This window comes from Delphinapterus leucas, chromosome 15 (assembly GCF_059928025.1).
Source record: "Delphinapterus leucas isolate spDelLeu-1000000601 "Yukka" chromosome 15, BTC_Dleu_Yukka2, whole genome shotgun sequence".
NCBI classification, from domain to species: Eukaryota; Metazoa; Chordata; class Mammalia; order Artiodactyla; family Monodontidae; genus Delphinapterus; species Delphinapterus leucas.
Genome location: NC_143143.1, coordinates 77186077 through 77203448, shown reverse-complemented (window position 1 = coordinate 77203448; position 17372 = coordinate 77186077). Strand labels below are relative to the sequence as shown.

General features: G+C 54.0%; 1 non-coding gene across 1 annotated transcript; it reads left to right on the top strand.

The window, feature by feature from the left end:
* The first annotated feature begins 15384 nt into the window (after positions 1–15384).
* Positions 15385–15457, top strand: TRNAG-UCC (transfer RNA glycine (anticodon UCC)). Its single transcript has one exon. It is a non-coding gene; the product is annotated as a tRNA-Gly (tRNA).
* Positions 15458–17372: the final 1915 nt, after the last annotated feature.

The following is a 17372-nucleotide window of genomic DNA, read 5'->3' as shown; positions in this document are numbered from 1 at the left end:
TAGGACTTGGGACATGGTGTCAAGGACTTCAGCAGAGGAGAACATTCTAAGGAAGGGCAGCACGTGAAAGCATCTCTTCTTTCCACGTGAGAAATGAGATACTGGGGTGGGCTCTATGGGCAGCACATGGCTCTGAGCTATAGGGGTGACACCTGGGCGTACCTCAAAGGCTTTCTCATGGCGATTACATAAAGTTGGCTGCTGTGTTTTAGAGCTGTTGGCACGTTGGCTGCAAGTGGCCTTGGAAGAGGGGATGTCTTCGCACTTAGTGCCAGCCTCGCTACTGCTGGCCCTGGCACCGTGAACAGGAAGGCACTGTCCATATCTTTGGGGTTCCGGCACATGTCTGATGAAGGTGCTCCTCGGTGCTGGGGATGTGGGCTGAGTGAATGCCGGATCATTTTTTTTTTTTAATTGGAGTATAGTTGATTTACAGTATTATTAATATATTAATTTTAGGTATAATCTTATAGTTGATTTACAGTATTATTAATATATTAATTTTAGGTATAATCTTTCTGATACAGATTTTTATGTGAAGTCTCCCAACATTAGTGTGTCAAACTGATACACTTTTTTCATTCCCATGTAGAACTGTACATCGCAGCTTGCAGGTCACAGTTGAGGCCTCCAAACATAAGGCTACATCACCAGCTGTATCTTGTCCTCCCAAGGTTGTCATCTTGGTGGCCTTTGACCTCTGGGAGGCCTGCAGTCCTGGAAGCTTTGCCCAGGGACGTGCAGTGGGTCCCCAGAGCGTGGGCAGCACTACCTGTGGCCCAGGTGGAAGGTGCCAAGTAACACTGGGCTGCCGCCGGATCCCCGGGAAACAGACCCACATTTCATTGAGTCTGAGATGCCATCCGCTGTGAGATGCACCATTATTTTATGTACTACCAAGAAAAAAAATGCTGCCAATCACAAGGGTAAGACACTACTGATCGTAAGGAACGTCCCGGTTCCAGAAACGTTAAGGCGTAAAAGTGTCCATTTTAGGTTTGGCGAGAAGTAGGGTGTCTTGTCAGTTGTGATAAGGACAGGGGTGGCAGCCACCCAGGCAGTGAAGGACAGAGACCACATCCCATCCCCTGCTAAAAAAATTAACCTGCCCCTTACACTATGAGGAGAAATCTGAGCTGGAGACCCCATTTTAATTTTTACTAAAGAGAGACTACATGAACCTAGACTGTACTTCAAACAACACAAGGGAATAGAATGGACGATGAAGTTCCCGCCGCTTCTGACCCATCCTCTCAAGGTGAAGCCCTGAGTATTTGGGTCCCTCTGACATCAAGCACGCATGTGCAATCCGTGCCCCCCTCCCCCTCTCCTCACCCACTGTATTTTGTTGTTGTTGTTAATGTAACTGGGAATGTGGCCTCCACTTTGCTCTTGCTCCAGACCTTTTTCTCTCTAACAGAACCTCTCAAGGCCCCTGCAGAGCAGCATCTAGGGAACCGCCCTGTAGTTCTGAAACAGCTGCTGAGCACCCAGTACACAGTGTGCCAGCCCCAGTGACCAGGGCCTTACTGGTGACGCCGAGGTCGCCTCTGATGTTTTGCTGCTGCTCACCAGCCTCAGGGCACATGTGCGCCTACATCAGTGGGGCAAAGTCCCAGAAGTGGACTTCTCCATCCAAGGACGTGGGCATTTTTAATTTTGTCATTTTCAAGTTGCCTCCTCCCACCAACAGTGTAGGACAGGTTACTTCTTCCTTTCTCTATGCTCGTACTTCTTCGCCAGCCCATCTTTGAGCTGAACACGCTATTTCAGTTTCATGTGCATTTTCTTATGTGTGAGGCTGTCTTTTCTTGAGTTGAAAAGTCCTTTTTTCCCTCTCATCTTTGTTACTTTTCCCTCCTGATTTGTAAGGGTGCCTTCCATAAAGGAGTTCTCGCTGCCCGAGACGGGCATTTGAAGCATACACAGATGGCTCTTGTGTGGCTTGGCAAGGTCAGCCGATGGGTGGCCACCTTCACCGGCCACCGAGGACCCTGTGGTACAGTAGCTCAGATCAGAAACCCTTCCCTGTGGTCAGTTGGGGACATTTTCAGTCCCTCCTCGAGGCCTGTCCACTCCAGCGTCCCATGGATGAGTAGGGTTGAAGATAGGCACCTGGCCAGCAGAGTGGCTTCCTGACACCACCCAGAGCTGCCTGGGTGACGTTGGTGTGTGTTCTGTGTTCTGATGTGTACTGCCCCCAGCAGGGCTTTGAAAAGTGCAGACCATGTGCCAACTAAGTTGGCCAGTGCACTAAGTTGATACTTGAGAAACCTCTTGCTTCCAAAAGCCAGTTCTCATGTCTACCACCATCTTCCTGGCCCAAGTCCCCGTCACCTCCCAGGGCTCTCAGCTCTGTCCCCATCCCCCACAGGCCACTTCCCACACGTAGGATGTCTTCCCTCTCGGCTCTGTGGGGCTGACTCCCATCACTCGGAATGCAGGTCACGCGTATCCTCCTGAGAGAGGCTGGGCCCCATCTAAAGTAGCCACGCCGTCTCTCTGTCCTCACTGCCCGTGTTTTGTTCCTGGCAATTATTAATATCTAACAAGCTGATTTATTGGGTTAGTTATTCCTCTTTCCCTCACTGGAATGGGCGTCATGCAGGTAGCTGCCTCATCTGGCTTATCCACGGCTCTGTCTCCAGTGCCGAGGGCAGTGCCTGGGACGAAGTCGGAATGTGTTCAGTGAGCACGTGAATTATTCTCCAGAGCGGGGCCTCGGCCTTCCTCTCCAGGCCATCGGCAGTGATGAGGGAAGGGTCCCGGTGGGCCACCATGTACTAAGTGGACTGTGGGGTAGACAAACAGGTGGAACGGCTAAGGAGCGTGGCAGTTTGAAGACACGAGTGAGGGAACGGAAGTGAGATCTTCACGGAATCTCTCTAACTCAGGGGATCTCAGCGCATGACCCAGAGTCAAGTGCGCCAACCCCAGCTCCGCCTACGGGCTGTGTGGCCCTGAGCAGTTTCCTTAGCCTCTCTGTATCCACTTCATAGGATTTTTTTTTTTTTTTTTGGCCGCGCCCCGCAGCAGGCGGGGTCTTAATTCCCCTCACGGAGGAGTTCCAACCACTGGACCGCCAGGGAACTCCCAGCAGGATTGTTCTAATAATTACATGAGGTCTTACGCGTAGTGAGATTCTCACAGTCCTTGGCACACAGCAAACCCTTTAAGCTACCGTTAAATCACCCCGTTCCACCGAAGTGAAACTCCCCAGGTCTCCCGGCGCCGGGGTTCTCGGTTTGGGCTCAGGTCTGCGCGCCCGCTCTGCTCCAGCAGAGGGCGCTCGCGCGCTGCAGACTAATGCGCCGGCTTGGAGGGATTGGGCACGGCTGGAGTGGAAGAGGGAACAGATGTGACCTCTGGGCAAGGAGGCACCACTTCTGAGCTGGCGCTCAGGCGTCTGGGTGTGTGCATTTGGCGCAGGGGGAGCCTGCAAGAGACCCGGGGAGGGGGTGCACAACCACCGCCCAACCCCATACCTACCTGGAGGACCCAGTGTACCCGCGTTACCAGCCCACAGTTTACCCAGGTTGAGCTACGGTCCAGAAGGCCGTCGCCAATGGCGCCCAGCCTGGGTGTTCATGGTGGGGTCCTGCAGCGATGCCAAGGCGGTCTCTGGCTTCAGGGGTCGCCAACAAATGCTTCAGGGGCCTGATGAGGGCTGCTACAAACTGGGAAACTGAACTTTTTGCCTCAGGAAGGAGGGCTCAGGATGGCCACATCTTTCAGTTTTTTGAGAGAAAAGCCAGACATCAAGATTTAGTAAAATATCTTGGGCTTACCTGGTGGCGCAGTAGTTGAGAGTCCGCCTACCGATGCAGGGGACGCGGGTTCGTGCCCCGGTCCGGGAAGATCCCACATGCCGCGGAGCGGCTGGGCCCGTGAGCCATGGCCGCTGAGCCTGCGCGTCCGGAGCCTGTGCTCCACAATGGGAGAGGCCACAACAGTGAGAGGCCCGCGTACCACAAAAAAAAGATTTAGTAAAATATCTCAATTTTTATGGTGTCAATGGATTAAAGGCTTTTTAAATTTTAATCACCAGTTACTACCTCCAAGCTACCTTTTAACTCTCCCTTGGAGAAAGGCATTTTGAGAAAAAACCACGTCCCCTCCTTTCTTCGCCTGCCCACCCTATCCTCCTCCTTCAGGCCTCAGTTTACAGGTCACCTCCTACATCTGGGTTAGGAGCCAAACCTTATCCCCGAGCTTTCCCAGTGGAACTTTCATCCACTGATTTGTTCGTTCATTCATTTATTCAACAAACATTTATTGAACATTTTCTATGTGCTGATCTCTGTACTGGAGTCACAGCAGAGAACAAAACAAACCAAAAGTCCCTGTCTTTTGAGCTAACATTGGAATAGAAGAGACAAAGTGAATTCGCAATGTCATTTCAAAGCATGAAGCACGTACCTGAAATACCCCAGTAAGAGCACGGGATGGGAAGGCAGCAATGGGCAGGGAGGGCCTTTCTGAGGAGGTAAATCCAAATGTGCAGAGGAGCTTCTGTGCCCAGAACCTGGCAGGGTGGACAGTTCCTGGTGAAGGGAACCGCAAGAGCAAGGGCCCTGGGGTGGGAAGATACATGTCACCCCAGGATGGATCAGTGGACACCTGGATGTGCTGTGCCAGGCCCTGTGCCGGGCACTGGGGAGGTAACAGCTGATGAATGAGTGAACAGACCCAGGGCTTGCCCAAATCCAGCTGCCTCTGCTCTGGTGTCAGCAGCTTGGTCACAGGCCTCTCCCCATACACTCTGGCCTCATACACAGCCTGGCTGGAAATTTTCCAGTCCCATCTCTGGCTGGAAAGGCCCTTGCACAGCCCCAGGTATCACCCCCCAATCTGGCTTGAGCCCACTTTTTTTGTGGCCTAAACACTGGGCCAGAGTCCACGTGGCTTATCCAGGGGTGTGGGGTGGAGAGGGAAGCTGAGCTGATACCTGACTTCCCTGGGCTGGGGTGGGCAGGATGTTCCAGGAACATCAGGCCTTTCCTCAGAGGAAGGCAGTGATCTGGGGGCTACAGAAGCCCCCACCCCACTTTTGCCCTGGGCCGGGGTCCAGCCCGGATGAAATGAGATCTTTCTTAAAGGGTGGCAAGGTTGGCACATCCAGTCATGAACAGCACACAGAGCGAGGATACATCTGTCTTGTCTGTCTGACTCTTGCTCGTCCAACAAGTATTGTGAGGGCATCCTCTGTGCCAGGCACTGGGGATGCAGAAATGGACAGGACAGAAAATCTCTGCCGTCATTCCAGGCATGGGAGACAGAGAGTAAAGAAATAATGAATAAACAAGATAATTTCACAACTGGATCAGGACAATAAGAACAGTACAGTGATGGAATTCCCTGGGGGTCCAGTGGTTAGGACTCAGCACTTTCACTGCCGGGCCTGGGTTCAATCTCTGGTTGGGGAACTAAGATCCCACAAGCCGAGTGGCGTGGCCAAAAGAAAAGAACAGTACAGTGAGCTGATGTGGTAGAGAGGAGAAAGGGTGGGAGCTGCTTTACATGGGTGGTCAGAGATGACCTCTAAGGAATGACATCTGAGCTGAGTGCTCACTGGAGAAAGAATTGGCAGAGGGAGCAGCTGGTGCAAAGGTCCTGAGGCAGGCATGAGCTCAGTGGGAGAAAGGAACATCAAGGAGGCCACTGTGGCTGGAGCAGAGTATGTAAGTGTGTTGGCTGTAGGATTGAGGAGGATGAGATGGAGGCAGACCCCTCAGACCCTCGAGGACAGCTGTGATGGGAAGAATGATAGTGGCCTCCTCATAGGGTGATGTGAGGGTTAAATGAGACAGTACAAGAAAGTGTCTAAAACACAATATAGCGATTATTATTACTATTGTTATCAATCACCAACATCCTCCCCAGGTCTGGGCCTTGGGACCATCCTAAGAAGGGCTGTCCAATCTTTCAGGTTCTATCTGTGGCTTGTAGCATAGCGGTCGCCCCTGTTGGCCCAGTTGCCCCCACCAGGGCCTGGGGGATGGGAATGAACACTGCCTGGCACGAAGTGATGGCTCAGCCAGCTCCAGGAGTCCCTGAGGGGCACCCCAGCCTAGAGCAGTGGTCTCCCCTCCCAAGGAGTCATACCCTGCTACCATGCCCCAGCCATTCACAATTGGGGGGCATCTCCCCCAGCTTGGTCTAAATCCTAGTACCCCTGGGTCACCCTGAGCTGATGACTTGACTTTTCTGAGCCTCAGGCAGGGCCACCACCTGCCCAGGCCAGCCCCGCACCCCACCCTCAGCCCCCGCAGTGGCTCCGGCGCCCAAGCCATGGGTTCTTTGGAATGTGATTATTTTTCTTCCCAGATAATTCAGGCCAGAAGACGGGGCTGGCCACTTCCGGCCACACTGTTATCACTGCCTTCCTGACCTTTCTCACTCCACAAACTTGACACTGTGGTCAGAAGCCTAAAGCCAGACCCAGGAGCCCCCATGCCTCCCCCTCTTGCCCAGGCCCCTGATCATCACCCAGCTCTGGGAACCTGACTGTAAACACCCAGGACCCCCAGCTGCCCCTTTCTCACAAACCCCACCTGAGAACATGCTTACCCAGCCATGGATGTCAGGGAGCATTGCACTCTACAGTTTACAGGGTGATTTCAAACCATAGAGCTCCCTGGAGCTTCCCAGTTAACCCAGGGACACTTCAGCATCCACGCTTCCACATTTATTCATTCAACAAGTATTTAATGAGCACCTACTGTGGGCCCAGTTGATACAGCAGGGAGAAGAACAGGCAGAAACACCTGCCCTCATGAAATTGACATTCTGGGTGTGGTAATGGTGTACGGAGCAGGGAGAAACAATAAACAAGTGAAAATTCAATTATGTAGAATATTGGTTGGTGATCAATTCTATGGAGGAAACTAAAGCAGGGTGGGGAGTGCTGGTGATAGGAGTAAGGCAGGGAAGCCCTGATATTTGAGAAGGTGGTATTTGAATACAGACTTGAAAAAGGTAGGGAATTGAATCATGTGGACAGCGGGGTGCAGGGCGGGAAGAATCTTTCTGGCAGAGGAAACAGCCAGTGCAAAGGCCCTGAGGCAGAAACATGCCTTATTTATTGGAGAAACAGCCAGGAGGCCAGTGCAGCTATAACAGAGTGAGTGAGGGGGAGGAGGGAGAGGATGAGGTCCAGGAGACAAGGCACAGATCATGCAGGGCATTGTAAAGATTCACCTTTTCCTCTGAGGGAGATGGAAGCTGTGTAGAGGAGAAACAGATGTGACTCAGGTTTTCACGGAGTTCCTCTTGCTGCAGGCCATGGGGCAAGGGTGGAACAGGGGACCAGGGAAGAGATGGAGACAGACCCCAGGTAGGGAGGTAGGGAGGAGAGGATGGGACCACCCTGGGCATTCCCAGGAGAGCAAGTAAGAAGTGGGTGGATGCTGACACTGTGTGTCATTGATTAGAGGATGTGTGTTTTTTTCACATGGTGTCTCCACTGACCCCACCCTTCCCAAAGGCCCTGAGGTGGTAGGAGATGCTAACAATGCTGGGTGACCTTGGGCTGTTTGCTGGCCCCTGAGCCTCAGTCCCCTCAGCCTGACCACAGGCCATGACTCAGAGCCCTGAGTCCCCCCCGAAAAAACCCAGCCCCAGGAGGAATACTTTAACCTCCCTGCTCACTCCCAGCCCAGGACCGGATCCATTAGGCTGACGTCCTGTGACATTTTTACCCAAGGCCAGTGCTTCCTGTGAAACTATAGATATGTGACCCTCAAGCCTGGCAGAGCAGTGACCCTGGGGGGCTCTGAGCAAGGCCCAGGGAGGCAGACACCAGCCAGGCAGGGCTGGACCTGCAAGGGCTGTGTGTGGTGGTCTCCACACCCAACACAGCTCTGTTCAGATTAATCACAAAAGCAGCACCCGTGACTGGACACTTGGTACAGCCAAGCACCTTCCTGGCCCGAGTTCCTGGAGGCCAGCACAGCCCTGGTGCGGGAGGAGGGGGTTGGGCAGGGACCCTGAGGCTCAGAGAGGGATGCCATTGGCCCAAGACACACAGCTGGTAAGTGGATGATGGGGGCTCGAATGGGCGTCTGAGCAACTCAGGATTATCTGCTCCATGGCCGGGCTGCAAGTCAGTTGCAGCTGCTACAGTCCTGACCCCTGGGGGGCCCTAGAGAAGGGTGCAGGGGTCCTTGAATCTGAGGAGCAGTCAAGAATGCCGTGTGTGTGTGTGTGTGTGTGTGTGTGTGTGTGAATGTAGGAAAAGAAATCCAGAAACACTCCGGTATTCTAATACCCTCACTCCAGCCAGTTCTGGACAAGGGGCTGCCCCCTCCCTGGGACACTTGGCAGTGTCTGGAGACATTTTGGTTGTCACAACTGTAGGGATGCTACTGGCATCCGATGGGTAGGGACCAGCGGTGCTAACCGTCCTACAGGGCACAGAGCACCCCCAGAGCAGACAGACAGACAGCCAGCCAGTCCACAATGTCAGCGGTACCAGGGAGGAGAAACACTGCTTCAGCCTGTGTGAACAATGGGGGTGGCGGGTGTATTTCTTCCCTTTAGCTTGTCCTATTTTTTAAAGAGAAGTGATTAAGAGTATGAGTATGCAGCCAGGACTGGGGTTTATATCGCATCTCCCCAGCTGTGTACCCCTGGGCAAGTGTCCTTATCTTCCTGATCACTAGCTGTGCCGTGGGAGCACACCCACCTCCAGCGGCTGTGGGAAGATTCAGTGAGACGATGTCTGTGAAGGGGCTGGCTCAGTAGACCCTCAATTCGGGAGAAGTTAATGTTTGTGTCGTTAGGAAAAAATAATAATAATATGCCCAAGGGCTGGGCCAGCATGTCATATAAAGTCACTCGGGTCGCCCTGACCCAACGCTTTGAGGGAAGGATTGTTTTTTATCCCTTATTTGGCAAATGAAGAAATTGAGGGGGCTTCCCTGGTGGTGCAGTGGTTAAGAATCCGCCTGCCAACACAGGGGACAGAGATTCGATCCCTGGTCCGGGAAGATCCCACATGCCGTAGAGCAACTAAGCCCACGTGCCACAACTACTGAGCCCGCGAACCACAACTACTGAGCTCGTGTGCCACAACTACTGAAGCCTGCGCACCTAGAGCCCGTGCTCCGCGACAAGAGAAGCCACCACAGTGAGAAGCCTGTATACTGCAACGAAGAGTAGCCCCCGCTCGTCGCAACTAGAGAAAGCCCACGCGCAGCAACAAAGACCCAACGCAGCCAAAAATAAGTAAATAAATAAATAAAAAGAAATTGAGGTACAGAGAGGTTAGGCAATTTGCCTGATGTCACACAGTAAGGGGCAGAGCAGGGACTGGAACGCTCGCTTCAAGACCCAAGTCCCCACCTGTCAACCACTGGCTCTCTCACTGCCTCTAACATCAAGTAAACAGGCTTTTTCAGTTGGGTTTTCCCAATTGTCTTCTCTAAACCTTGGGGTGATTAAGTCTTCGTTGGAATTCAGATCACTGCTAAAATGACAGGTGCCCCTTGTATTTGGCCACTACCCTCCTGCCTGGGCCCTAGACACCCTGCTTTATGGTGGATCCCAAGAGAAGGGCCAAGACCCCTGGGGATTTCACGCCCCCTCCTGTCCTGAGCCGACTTCAAAACCCTCCTTGTTGTGAGCCCTGCTTTGATTTCAGGCATTTTATGGGCATGAAATCCAAGCCTTGGTCCTTCTGAAGATATGGTGTTCCTCGGGGGTGGGGTGGTCTTGTAGGGCCATTGGACAGGCCACGGGGCATGGCTTGGGCTTTGAAAGGATCTGAGGGAAAGTCTAATCACCCCTTTAGGATCTGGGGCCATGTTCTGGGAGAACAGGACCACAAGCGCACTCCTCTTAGCAAGCACCTGTGGGCCAGGTGCCCTGCCAGCCCGGGGCAGGCTTCATCTCATGCACTCTCCATAGCAGTTTCCACGAAGCCCGTGATGTTCCCCCCAAGTACAGATGGGGAAACTGAGGCTCAAGGAAGAGCAGCCACTCAACCATCACTCAGCACAGAGCCAGGTTCTAGGCTCTTTCCTTTGCATCTCGCCGCCTCCCTCATTCCAGAGGCCACAGTGAGAGGGACTAAGGGCAGACAGGTGGACAAATTCCTTCCCCACGTCCTAGGCTTTGAGCTCTAACGGACGGTGCTGAGAATTCCTTGGGTGGACAGTCTGCGGAATATCCAGGAAGTGGGGACAAGCGCTGGCTGCAGCGTATCTGAAAGGCATCAGCATCATGGGTGGTGAGGTGCCCAGAACCTCAGCCCCCGGTGTCCAAGCTGGGTGTGGACATGAGTTTCTGGGGATGGGGTGGGGGTGGCACCTGCAGAACCTGATTTCCTTGTCACTTTAGCTGGACGACTTCAACATCTCCTCACACCCACCCCCTCACTGGCTGGACGGCCTCTAGCTCCCTCCACCCCGAAATCCAAGCAGGTACCCCAGTCTGCAAAGCCAGTCATAAGGGATGAGGGCAAACAGCCATCTGGCCACACCCGACTGGCCCTGGACCACCCACCAGAGCTGAGCTGCTCGCGGCTCATTCTTCTGTTCCTATTCCATACGAGGAACCTGTATGTATTTTCTGCAGCTGCCGTAACAAATTGTTACAAACTTGGTGGCTTGAAACAAGAGAAATGTATTCTCCCATGGTTCTGGAAAATTCCAAAATCAACGTGTCAGCAGGGCCATGCCCCCTCTGAAGGCTCTAGGAAAGAATCTTCCCCTGCTGTTCCAGCTCACGGGGGCTCCCAGCGTTCCTTGGCCTGCAGACGCAGCCCTCCAGTCTTGGCCTCCATCTTCACGTGGCCTTCTGTGTGTGTGTGTCCTCTTCTCATAAGGACACAAGTTGCTGGCTTAAGGGCCCCCCAGTCCAGTATGATCTCATTTTAAGATCCCGGACTAATGATATCTGCAAAGATCCTGTTTCCAAATATGGTCACATACTGAGCTTCTGGGTAGATGTGAATTTGGGGGGGGGGGACACATTATTCAAGTCACTACAAGCACCTACTGTGTGCTCCAGGCCCTGGGGACAGAGTAGTGAACCAGACAGGGCAGGCTCAGCCCTCGTGGAGTTCCAGTTCAGAGGTGGGCTGGGGAGAGACAGAAACAGATAATTACAGAAATGATGGTGCAGTAAACTCCACCAGGAAATGTTGGACTCGGGACACGCACAGCCAGAGGTGGAGCCTTCGGCTGGGCTGGGGCCAGACCATCAGCCTCCCCCTAGCCGACTCGCTGCATCCCCCAGGTCTGTGCAGTGGCCTTCCTCCCCACTCTTAGTCCCCTCATACTCGACCTGGGGCCTCAGCTCAGGACTCACCTCCTGGGAGCCTCCTCGACCCCACAGGGGCCCACTCTGGGCGCCCAAGGCCCCCTAAATTTCTGCCCAGCATCAGTAGATGGTAGGGTTGTATTTTTTTAACTTGGGATTCTTCAAGTCTATTTATTTACAAAAAGAATGCTTTCTGTAAACAAATAATAATAATAATTGAAAGCATTGATAGAAAAATGCAGTGACTTTCTCCCCTCCATAAGTCCACTGTCTAGAAATTATCTGGTAGATGCACTCAGCATAGTCAATGGTACACAGTAGGTGCTCCATAATGTTTGAATACGTGGATGGCCAGTACTAGGCCCTGGAGACAGTGAGATGATTAAGTGGCCGCCCCTGGGGCACAATCTCTATGCTGCCCAGTCTAGAGTGGGCACACAGTTGGTGCTCCATGAATGCTGGTGGTGGCTGGGGAGTTGCCTGTGGGGTCTCCTCCATCTTTGCTGCTGTCCCTGGTGAGGGGACCCCTTAGTGCAATCAGGGTGAGGTATGGCTGCAGGGATGTGGGAAATTCCAGCCCATGGCCTCAGGGAATTTCCTTCTGGGCCTCCAATCCTCCAGGGGCCAGCTTTCAGCATCCGGGTCTTCTGTCCACAGCCGCTGCCCAGACATCAGGAACTTGCAAGGTAGGGTCCACTGGTCAATCCATGAGCACTTATTGAGCACCTACTGTGAGCTGGAGGTCATGTTACCTGCTCAGTGGTAAATAAGACCAGCCCTGTCTCTCCCTCATGGAGCTTGTGTTCTAGGTTGGCGGACAGACACAGACAAATCAGTAAGATATCGGGACCCAGTGCCAGGGAGAAAGAAGGCAGAAGGGTTCAGGGAGCAGCAGATATTAAATAAGGAAATCAGGGCAGCCTCCTGGAAGAGGTGACATTCGACAGAGAGTCAGAAGGGGAGGAGGGAAAGTTAGATGTCTGGGAAAGAACATTTGGGAAAAGCAGAGGAAAGGCCTGTGATGTGAGGTTGTCTTCAGGTCCAAGGAAGAGGGAGGAACTGATGTGGCTGGAGCCAAGGGCGGGAGGGAAGGGAGGAGATGGAGCATGTCCCATGGGGCTTTGTGGCCGCTGAGAGGATGCTGGCTGTTCTCTGGATGAGGTGGGTGGGAGCCATGGAAGGTAAGAGCACAGAACAGACCTGACTTGGATCTCACACAGGGTCCTCATCCTCAGCCCTGTGAGTGTTGAGGTCAGATCGTTCTCAGTCGTGGGGCTGTCCAGGCGCTGGAGGACGGTTTGGCAGCCCCTCTGGCCTCCACCCTCCAGATGCCAGTAGCATCCCCTCTGCCGGTGGTGACAACCAAAATGTCCCCAGACATGACCACACGTCCCCCAGGGGTGGAGGGCAAATCGCCCTGTTAGCCTGCAAGCAGAGATTATCAGGGAGCGAGGTGGGAAGTGAGGAGACCTGTGAGGAAGGGTCTGCGACGGTCCAGCCTGGGAAGCTGGTGGTGGGCGTTGGGGAGAAGCCATTGGTTCTGGATCTAGTTTGAAGTAGGAGCAGACAGGAGGTGCTGACAGGTTGGATGGCGGTTTTCTGGCTGAGCCACTGGGTCCAGGAAGCCCGGAGGCGGGCTTCCTGTGTGATCTGTGTGTGATCTGTGTCGGGTGGGAATGGAGCTGGGTCTGGACGTGTGGGTCCTGGGAGTCATTGGGCTGTGGGCCTTGGTGGAGCAGGAATAAAATACCAGAGCTCACTGAGGGGGAGGGTCGATGAGAAAGTCCTGGATTTGGGGAGTTCCCTGGTGGTCCAGTGGTTAGGACTCTGTCCTTCCACTGCAGGGGGCACGGGTTCGATCCCTGGTCAGGGAACTAAGATCCCACGTGCCTTGAGGTGCAGCCCCCCAAAAAAAAATCCGAATATAAAGAAAGTCCTGGATTTGGCTGCACAGGTGCGGGGAGAACTTGTCACAGCCTCCCCTTAGGAAGCATGGTATGCTGGGCCGCCCCTTACCCACATGATCTCATCTGATTCTCACAGCAGCCTTTCAAGGCTGGAGCCCTTGGTAGCCCCAGTTACAGATGAGAACGCAGGGGCCCAGAGAGGCTGATTGACTTGCCTGAGGTTACACAGCAAGTCAGGCATAGGGATGGAGAGGAAGCCAGCCCACCCCGATGCCCAAACCCTGGTCTGCATCCAGCCCCTGGTGGCGGGCTGGGTGGGGGCGGGGGTGGCTGTCAAGGGGAGGGAGGCTTTATTTTCTAACTTTGCGGTTTTCTTTATTTTCTAAAGTTTCTGCAGTGAACATGTTTCTCTTTTGCATTCAAAAGGAAACAAAACCAAGAAAGGGGTGTTTTGACTTGTCTCTTTTTAGGAGACATTCCTTGTGAGGTTGTTCCCCCTGCTCACCCCACAGAACAGCTGACTGGCTCTGGGTCTCAGTTTCCTGTCGGCAGCATCGCTGGTGGGCTGACACAAGGAAACAAACTTCAGGGAGGGCAAATTAGCGCGACTCTCAAGAGAGTAAATAGGACTCCTCTGAGATTCTCCTAAGAGCTGATCATCTAGAAAATACTTGCCTGAAAAAAAAAAAAAAGGAAATACTTGCCTAAGTCCCCAAAGACATGGATGGGGGTGGGGTCCACCCCGGCATGGTCTGTGGTAGCAAAAACAGGCAACAACCTAAAAATTCATCAAGGGGAGCCTGGAGAATAAGCTGAGGTGCCTTCCCAGGATGGAATACTACACAGCTGTGAAAAAGAACAAGGCTGCAGGGAGGTGCCCAGGATATATTGTGAAGAGCCTGGCGCTGTACAATGTATATCTTGATACTATTTGTAAAACAAAAACAACATAGGAAAACAACATAGGAATGGGAAGAGATGTGGAGTTGTTTGTGGATTCTCAGCCAATCCCTGGAAAGTACCGGAAGACACTCTTAACAGGGGCAGGGCTAAGGGTCAGAAGCAGGAAGAAGTCTTGGTTTTTTCTTTCTTTCTTTTCCTCCAGTTGTTATTATTCATTAATACAAAAGAGTTCAGGCCAACAAAGAAAACATAAAGACTAACATCCTCACCACACAACCCAAGAAAGACACTATGGAGAGAACAGCGCCCCGGTAACCCCTCCCAGTTACTTTCCTCCCGGCTCACAGGAACTGCTGTTCTGAACCTGCAATTTATCCTTCCCACGAGTGTCTTCACTTTGCTATGCACTTAGCACCCCTTGAATTTTAACTGAGTTTTGTACTTTGTTTTCTGTGTGGGTTACCTTTCCCCTCAGGGATATAGAAAATTAATTTCAAAGAAGTTTTCTTGCATTGTCACTCCTCCAGATTGCTCCTGGAGCTTCAGTTTCCTGGAACAGAGGGCTGCACCCCTCGTCTGGGCCCCCATAGGCCCTGAGCAGAGCAGAGGAGCTGGCGGTGGAGCAGATCAAGTCCTGGGCACAGCAGCTCTAGCTCGCTTGCCGGGCTTCTGCAGGCCCGGGGCGTGGAGCCAGCAGGCTGGAGCCGGGCGGCCTCCCGGGCCTCCTCACAGCCGCTTTTGATAAAGCCCCTCTGTGCACAGGGTGGGGGGGCCAGGCCGGCTGGAGCCAGCTCACATCTGGAGGCCAGCACAGGCCTGGGGCAGCCGGCGCGGCTGACAGTGGCGCCACCCCGAGCCACACGCCCGGCGCTGGGTAAACAGCCCCGCGCCCACCCAGCAGCTCACCTTTCGCCCACAAGGCTGCCTTTCTTCTCGGACCCAGGACGAGGCCACCACGAACATTCCTCCCGGCACAGGGCAGAACGGGCCGCTGACCTCGAGGCTGGGCCGAAATCTGAATCCAGGTACCAGGCGATGGAGGCGGGCGTGGGGGCTGTGGGAAAGCACCTACTATGTGCGGGGCACTGAGCTCGTTTCAGGCTCACTGCTGCCCTGGGAGGGGAAACAGGTGGCTGAGGTGTGTGCACTGGAGCTAGAAGACCTGGGTTCAAATCCCACCTCCAGCTGTGTGACCTTGGGTAAGGCACTCAACCTCTCTGAGCCTCTGTTTTGTCCTCTGTAAAATGGAAATTATAATAGTCCCTCCCTCAGCAGGTTATGGGACTATTAAAGAAGTTACCCTGGGAATTCCCTAGTGGTCCAGTGGTTAGGACTCTGCACTTCCATTGCAGGGGGCCCAGGTTCAATCCCTGGTCAGGGAACTAAGATCCTGCATGGCACGGCCAAAAAATTAAATTAAATTTTATAAAAAGGACGTTACCCTCAGTCAGTTGCTCAGAAGAGTTCCTGGATTATAAGTACTTGATACTACTATGACTTCTCAGTCACTCATTCAACAAAGCTGAACTCAGGGTGTTCTGTGCTGGGTACGAGGGTTAAGATGGTGAAAAATGGGGGATTCAGCCCTCACTCAAGGAGCTGCATCCCTGCTTAGCTGACGAGGCTACTGCCCAGCCACCCAAGGGACATCCAGGGCCAGCCTGGGCTCCAGGCCAGGGCTCCACACTCCTTTCCCTAGGGATCACAACCCATTACCTGCCTGGGGGCAGCAGGCCGGGGTCCTCACCTCATGTGCCAAGAGGTTGGTGAGTGGGGGCAGGAAGCAGCCACATTACCTGACTTCAGACCAGGTGAAGCCTCTCCAGTCACACCGAGTTCTGCATTTTCCTGGCGGCGAGGCCCTCACCATGTCCTGTCACCTCCATGACGGGGCAGGAACAGCAACACAGGTACCTCCTGACCCTCCGTGCCCTCATCTGCCAGAGGGCCGATAGCACAGGCACCAGTCATGGCGTGGCGCTGGGGAAGCTCTGTGTGTGAGACCACGGGAAGGGAACAAAGCCTGGCACAAAGGAAGAGGTCTGAGTGGAAGCCAGGGTGGCTTCCTAGAGGAGGCCATCGTGCTCCCGGGGGTGGGGGTGGGGCGGGGGAGGAGAAGCAGGAATCAAAGGAGGCTCAGGGAGGGAGAAAGACAGAACTGAGCCCCTGCAACGTACACAGCCCGCACTGCCCAGAAGTTCACGAGAGCCAGGTCACTGTTCCAGCAATCGGCAAGGTCTGTGCTCTAGCCATCCTCATTTCACAGATGAAGAAACTGAGGCCCAGAAAGCAAAACTAACTTATTCCCTCAGGGACTAAAAGCCAGAGTAGAATTTGAACCCAAGAGGCCATAATGCCTCCCTCCCTCCTGCTCTCCTTCCTCCCTTCCTTCCTTGGGCCTTTACTGCGCCCGCAACTGTGTGCTGGATTCACAGACACAAGCAAACCCAGGGTCAACCCTCAGGAGCCCCTGCCTCACACCTCTGTCAACCACCAACCTGGAACCGTCCCTTGCCCCTTCTGGGCCTCGGTTTCTCTCCTCCGAGCAATGGGTTCAACTGCTACAGCCCCTTCTGGCCCAGCATCCTGACTCAGGGCAGAGGGATGAGCGGCAGCCAGGGCCGGCTGGCGGGGGCCTCCCTGCCCCAACCAGGCAGGCTGGGGGTCCTCCACCTGCTGCCACCCCCCAGTCCCCCGTGAACCTGCTCGCCAGGCTGGAGCCAGCCGCCATCTGGAGCGACGGGCTGTTTATGGAGCCAGGCGGCGGCGGCCCTGGCCCTGACCCCGCCAATCTGGAAGCGATTAGCGGCCCAGGCTGGGGAGTATTCGGAGTTCCAGTCAGTGGGTCAGGAGGCCCCCCCCCCAACCCCACACCCTGCACCACCCGGAGCCAAGGCCGCTCTGGGGGTCTCCGAGGAGCCCCCTTTCTTGCAGGGCACTCCAGCTCGGACCTGCTCCAGGGCCTAGAGCTCTGAAAACCAGCAGCCGGGAGGCTGGGCCACACACAGGCCAGGATGCGGGGGTGGATGGAGAGGGTGGGCGGGGGGGAGAGCTGGGGCCTTCCTGGAGGAAACCTCGCGCAGAATTGCTTTCTGGCATGTTTGGTTTTGAATATATATACAAGTGCACAGAGGAAACACACACACAGCTCAAAGAGCACAGAGGGTGTAAAATGCATAGAGTGAAAAGTCAGTGTCCCTCCCCTCCTCCCCTCAGGTCCCCACTCCCCAACCAGACAAATCGAATGTTTTCAGTGTCTAGGAGCTCCTTCTGAGGTGGTGTGAGCGTCTACACACA